Raw genomic sequence first — 7617 nt, forward strand, 5'->3', positions numbered from 1 at the left:
TATGGCATGCCAACCCATTTAATAAAGACATCATGTAGTTATATCATCTCATCATGTTTAGTGTTTACAGTCATCATATTTTGAATTATGTCATTCTATCTGTGAATTATATCATGCTATCATGTTTCCATAGGCGGCATGTATGTGAATTATGGCATGCCAACCTATTTAATAAACACATTATATAGTCATATCATGTCATCCTGTTTACATAGTCATCATATTTTGAACTATGTCTTTCCATCCTTTTTAGTTAGCCATCATATATGTGAAATTGTGTCATGCTATCCTGTTTAGTTAGCGATCATATATGTTAAATTGTGTCATGCTATCCTGTTTGGTTAGACAACATAAATGTGAATTATTTCATGCCCTCTTTTATTCCCCACTATCCGTTGCACCTGTCTATCATACAATGTTTGTACATTCAATTACTTTTCTTGTTTATCAGCCATTTAAATTGAAGAGGGTGATGGCAGTGTCTAAGGGAGTAACAACACAGTCTTCAGAAAAGATAGTGCTACCAGTCGATGCAGATAGAACCACGGTTGTACTTTCCCAAGAACCAGCCCCACCACACATAACCCAGACTCTCGCAGATTGTAACCCTACCCAGTTGGACAGAGAACCAGCTACTGAAGGAAATATGCACTAGAGGCAATAATAAATTTGTTATTTTATATTTCCTTATTCATGATAAAGGTTTATTATTCATGCAAGAATTGTATCAATCGGAAACTTAAATACATGTGTGAATACATAAACAAATACCGTGCCCCTAGTGAGCCTCTACTAGACTAGCTCGTTGATCAAAGATGGTTAAGGTTTCTTAACCATAGACATGTGTTGTCATTTGATAACGGGATCACATCATTAGGAGAATGTTGTGATGGACAAGATCCACCCGTTAGCTTAGCATATTGATCGATCAGTTTTATTGCTATAGCTTTCTTCATGTCAAATACATATTCCTTCGACTATGATGTTATGCAACTCCCGAATACTGGAGGAATACCTTGTGTGCTATCAAACATCACAACGTAACTGGGTGATCATAAAGATGCTCTACAAGTATCTCCGAAGGTGTTTGTTGAGTTGGCATAGATTGAGATTAGGATTTGTCACTCCGAGTATCGGAGAGGTATCTCTAGGCCCTCTTGGTAATACACATCATAAGCTTGCAAGCAAACGACTAAGGAGTTGGTCACGAGGTGATTTATTACGGAATGAGTAAAGAGACTTGCCGGTAATGAGATTGAACTAGGTATGAAGATACCGACAATCGAATCTCAGACAAGTAACATACCGATGGACAAAGGGAATTACGTATGTTGTCATAACGGTTCGACCGATAAAGATCTTAATAGAATATGGAGGAGCCAATATGGGCATCTAGGTTCCGCTATTGGTTATTGACCGGAGAGGTGTCTCGGTCATTGATACGTCTCCAACGTATCTATAATTTTTGATTGTTCCATGCTGTTATATTATCATTCTTGGATGTTTTACAATCATTTTATAGTCATTTTATATCATTTTTTGGTACTAACCTATTGACATAGTGCTAAGTGGCAGTTGTTGTTTTCTGCATGTTTTTTACATCGCAGGAAATCAATATCAGACGGAGTCCAAATGCCACGCAACTTTATGATGATTTTTTATGGACCAAAAGGAAGAAGTTGGGCCGTGGTTGCACCTGGGGGGAGTCCCGAGGGGGGACAACCCACCAGGCGCGCCCTGGTGGATTGTGCCCACCTCGGGTGCCCCCCGGACCGCCTCTTTGCTCTATAAATACCCCTATATTACAGAAACCCTAGGGGAGGCGACGAAATATTCATCCAGCCGCCGCAGAGTCCAGAACCACCAGATCCAATCTAGACACCATCACGGAGGGGTTTGCTACCTCTTGAGCACTGCGTTGGTTTTCCCTTGAAGAGGAAAGGGTGATGCAGCAAAGTAGCGTAAGTATTTCCCTCAGTTTTTGAGAACCAAGTTATCAATCCAGTAGGAGGCTACGCGCGAGTCCCTCGCACCTACACAAAACAAATAAATCCTCGCAACCAACGCGATAAGGGGTTGTCAATCCCTACACGGTCACTTACGAGAGTGAGATCTGATAGATATGATAGGATAATATTTTTGGTATTTTTATGATAAAGATGCAAAGTAAAATAAAAGCAAAGTAAAAAAGCAACGGAAATAACTAAGTGTTGGAAGATTAATATGATGAAGATAGACCCGGGGGCCATAGGTTTCACTAGTGGCTTCTCTCAAGAGCATAAGTATTTTACGGTGGGTGAACAAATTACTATTGAGCAATTGACAGAATTGAGCATAGTTATGAGAATATCTAGGTATGATCATGTATATAGGCATCACGTCCGAGACAAGTAGACCGACTCCTGCCTGCATCTACTACTATTACTCCACACATCGACCGCTATCCAGCATGCATCTAGAGTATTAAGTTCATAAGAACAGAGTAACGCCTTAAGCAAGATGACATGATGTAGAGGGATAAATTCATGCAATATGATAAATAAACCATCTTGTTATCCTCGATGGCAACAATACAAGACGTGCCTTGCTGCCCCTACTGTCACTAGGAAAGGACACCGCAAGATTGAACCCAAAGCTAAGCACTTCTCCCATTGCAAGAAAGATCAATCTAGTAGGCCAAACCAAACTGATAATTCGAAGAGACTTGCAAAGATAACCAATCATACATAAAAGAATTCAGAAGATTCAAATATTGTTCATAGATAAACTTGATCATAAACCCACAATTCATCGGTCTCAACAAACACACCGCAAAAGAAGATTACATCGAATAGATCTCCACGAGAGAGGGGGAGAACATTGTATTGAGATCCAAAAAGAGAGAGGAAGCCATCTAGCTAATAACTATGGACCCCAAGGTTTGAGGTAAACTACTCACACTTCATCGGAGAGGCTATGGTGTTGATGTAGAAGCCCTCCGTGATGGATGCCCCCTCCGGCAGAGCTCCAGAACATGCCCCAAGATGGGATCTCATGGGTACAGAAGGTTGCGGCGGTGGAATTAGGTTTTTGGCTCCGTATCTGATCGTTTGGGGGTACGTAGGTATATATAGGAGGAAGGAGTACGTCGGTGGAGCAACGTGGGGCCCACGAGGGTGGAGGGCGCGCCCAGGGAGGGTAGGCGCGCCCCCCTACCTCGTGGCTTCCTGGAAGCTTCCTTGACGTAGGGTCCAAGTCTCCTGGATCATGTTCGTTCCGAAAATCACGTTCCCAAAGGTTTCATTCTGTTTGGACTCCGTTTGATATTCTTGTTCTGCGAAACTCTAAAATAGGCAAAAAAACAGCAATTTTGGGCTGGGCCTCCGGTTAATAGGTTAGTCCCAAAAATAATATAAAAGTGAATAATAAAGCCCAATAATGTCCAAAACAGAAGATAATATAGCATGGAGCAATCAAAAATTATAGATACGTTGGAGACGTATCAGGGTTCACCACTTCCATTGGTGCCTCTGCTATGATGCGTGAGTAATTCTTTGTAGACCTACGGGTCCATAGTTAGTAGCTAGATGGCTTCCTCTCTCTCTCTCTATTGATTATCAATACAATGGTCTGTTGGAGATCCATATGTAGTAAGTCTTTTGGCAGTGTGTTTGTTGGGATCCGATGAACTTTGAGTTTATGATCAGATCTATGTTTTTATCCATGAAAGTTATTTGAGTCTTCTTTGATCTCTTATATGCATGATTGCTTATAGCCTCGTATTTCTTCTCCAATATTTGGGTTTTGTTTGGCCAACTTGACCTATTTATCTTGCAATGGGAAGAGGTACTTTGTAGTGGGTTCGATCTTACGGTGCTTGATCCCAGTGACAGAAATGGAACCGACACGTATGTATCATTGCTACTAAGGATAAAACAATGAGATCTATATCTGCAGCACTAGATAAATGGATCTCGTCTACATCATGTCATCGTTCTTATTGCATTACTCCGTTTTCTCATGAACTTAATACACCAGATGCATGCTGGATAGCGGTCGATGTGTGGAGTAATAGTAGTAGATGCAGGCAGGAGTCGGTCTACTAATCTTGGATGTGATGCCTATATAATGATCATTGTCTGGATATCGTCATAATTATTTGAAGTTCCATCAATTGCCCAACAGTAATTGTTTTCCCACCGTTTGCTATTTTTCTCGAGAGAAGCCACTAGTGAAACCTACGGCCCCCGGGTCTCTTTTCATCATATTTGCCTTTGCGATCTATTTTCTCTTGCATTTATTTTCAGATCTATTAAACCAAAAATACAAAAATATCTTGCTGCAATTTATTCTTATTTATTTTATTTGGCATTCGACCTATCAATCTAATACAATTTACCTCACGTCCTTTGCCTATCTTGAGGCGCCGTACTCCGAAAAGGATTGACAACCCCTTTAACACGTCTGGTTGCGAGGTGTTGTTCTTTGTGTGCAGGGGTTGTTTATGTTGTGTTGCTTGGTTCTCCTACTGGTTCTATAACCTTGGTTTCATATCTGAGGGAAATACCTACCGCCGTTGTGCTGCATCATCCCTTCCTCTTTGGAGAAATACCGACGTAGCTTGAAGCGACATCAGTCATGTCTACATAGTTGTCGAACCCGTAGGGTCCGCACGCTTAACGTTCTTTGGCGATATAGTATTATATGAGTTATGTGATTTGGTGACTGTCGTGGAATTGTCACGGCAGATGTCCTCGAGCTAGGACTTAGTCGTGGAGCCATCTCCACTAGGAAGCTTGAAGGGGTTAATGCGGGACAAGGAACACGAGGGTTTATACTGGTTCGGCCCCTTACGGTGAAGGTAAAAGCCTACGTCCAGTTTGAGGTGGTATTGATTAGGGTTACGATCACCAGGGAGTTAAACAGCTATGCCCGGCTCTCGATGAGATTGTTGTCGCCCCTAAACCGCTGCTGGGTCGTCCCTTTATATAAGGAGGCTGACGCCCTGCAGCTCTCAGAGTCCCGGCCGGCTCATAAGAGTGTCCGGCTCGGACTCTCAACTATTCTTGCCTTACACTACAAGTTCTATAATAACAATGATTGTAATTACGGGCCTTAAGTCATATCCGGGTCTTAGCCCATCTCTGGCCCATCGTCTTCAAGCTTGGCTCCGGGCTTCTGACAATGACCATACGAGTAACCCGGCCCCTCCTGGCGGGTGACTCTAAGGTCTATATCCTCAACATTAGGCCCCAGATTGATTTGAGCCGGCTCATGTCAATCTTCAACTCTTCTGACAGAAAAAAATCTCTGGCTTACCATTCATGTGAAGGCCATAACCCGGCGTGACGTCATCCTCTGGACTCCGGATAATCCGCCGTGACGTCATCCTCCATTAAGTCCGTTTTTTACTCCGCCAGATCCGCAACGGATCTTTCTCTTTACTGTCATCCCGAAAATCGAGGCGTTCCGTGGGGAGATAACCACGTCGTGGTCTCCTTGAATCTCGCGCCCACTTATGACCTTGCCTTATAAATAGGCCGGCCCGACGGGCTCTTCTCACGCTCCCTTCTCTGTCATCTTCCTCCTCTCACTGTCCCGTGCTGCTCGAGCTCCGCCGCCGTCGCCGCCGCGGGTCTCCTCGTCGTCACCAGCTCAGGCCGCTGCATCACCCTGAACGGACCAGAGAAACGTGACAACCTCCGCGGCTCTCCAGCTCCGGTAAGTCTTGCTTGTCCTGTAGGATAGATCTACCATAGGGTTCGTCCGTGTTCTTCGCCATTGCCACAAGCTTCGGTAGTTCTCCTAGTCACTGCCCTTGTTTGATCTTTAGCCTTGTATAGAACTAGTGCGGCAGTTGTTTTAGGACTCATTTCAAATGTCCGTAGATCTCTTTCTACTGCATGAATGCTTCGTTCGAGCTCAAGAACATCCCCTGTGCCCGTATTTTAGGTCTAGAAAATTTTCTTTGGACCGACCATTTTGATCCAAAAAAGTTACTGCAGTATGTGAAACCTGTTTTACCACACTTAGTAAAAACTGCAACCATTGAATCTTGGTGGCTTATAATTCCGGTTTAAAGAAACCACGCGCTGTAGAATCCTCCGGTTTAAAGAAAACCATGCTTCGTAGATTCCTCCGGCTTAACTGTGATAAGGCCGTAGATAATCAACTTACTCTGAATGCCCCTGCGGCTTAAGTAACCCACTGTACCTGAGTATATATCATTAGTCCCCTTCATAAGCCGCCACCTTAGTTGGAACTGTAGATCTCCGGCTTATAATTAACCCGGACATTTTCCTTTTTGTCATAGACTGCCAACTTTCACCATGCCTCCCAAGGCTCCCATCACTTGCAACTGGATGAGGTCCAACGTGACCAACGAGACCCTAGCTGATTTTGTTAAGTCAGGATATCTGCCCAAGAAAGACATCATGTCCTACCGTGCCCCTGACCCGTCAGAAGAAAGGCCACAGCCAAAGGATGGGGAGGTAGTGATTTTTGCAGATCACATGAGCCGGGGCTTTGCACCGCCCGGCTCAAAGTTTTTTAGGGACGTGCTCAATTTCTTCGACTTGCGGCCCCAAGACATAGGACCCAACTCAGTGTCCAACATCTGCAATTTCCAAGTCTTCTGCGAGGTTTACCTTGGAGAAGAGCCGAGTCTGCTGCTCTTCAGAGAGTTGTTTTACTTAAACCGTCAGAATGAGTGTGCCAATGGGCCAAGTCTGGAGTTAGGTGGCATCTCCATCCAGCGGCGTAGGGACTGTCTTTTCCCTTACGCAGAGCCGCCGAGCCACCCAAAGGATTGGAACATGACTTGGTTCTACTGCCAAGATACATCCCCGGCTGACGAAAGCCCGCTGCCCGGCTTTCGCCCAACACGTCTGGAGCCGACTCACCCACTGTCGGACAAGCTGACTCAAGCGGAGCGCCAGCCTCTGCTCCCCACGATCAACAAAATCAAAGCTCTCCTGGGTAATGGTCTGAATGGGATCGACCTGGTCCGGGTCTGGATCTCATGGCGGGTGATCCCATTGAGCCGCCGCCCCGGCTTAATGTGTGAGTACACCGGACGAAAGGATGACCCTCAGAGGCACAGCCGCAATGATCTTCCAGAAGATGTTGCAGAGGAGATGACCAAGGCTCTTTTAAACAAGAGCCTGGCAGACTGCGGAAGGACCGGGTTAGCCCCCTTCTGCAAGACCAACCCAGCCCCAGCGGTAAGCCGCTGACTTTAATGTTTTATCTCCTTCTGCATATAACCTGCATCTGAACCGTTTTGAGAATTCATCATTGTATTTTTCAGGCTGATGATAAGTTCTGGCGGGTCAAATATGACCATGAGGCGGCCAAGAAGGCCAGGAAGGCGAAGAAAGCTGCCAAGAAAGCTGCCCCTCGCAAAAAAGGAAGCAGGCCTACTGCTTCGGAGCTGATGCAATTAAGCGACAGCTCCGAGTCAGAGGTAACCCCCAAGCCTTTAAATTCTTGCTGTACTTGTTATTTGTTGCTGTTTTCCTTATCAACACTTGCTCATTGACAGGATGACACCGGCGCCAGTAACCCGGTGGTTGAAGAGGTAATGTCACTTTCCTCCGACTCGGAGCCCTTGCCACAGCTGAAAGTCCGAAGGGTAAC

The sequence above is a fragment of the Aegilops tauschii genome, chromosome 5 (genome assembly GCF_002575655.3).
Source record: "Aegilops tauschii subsp. strangulata cultivar AL8/78 chromosome 5, Aet v6.0, whole genome shotgun sequence".
Lineage (NCBI taxonomy): Eukaryota > Viridiplantae > Streptophyta > Magnoliopsida > Poales > Poaceae > Aegilops > Aegilops tauschii.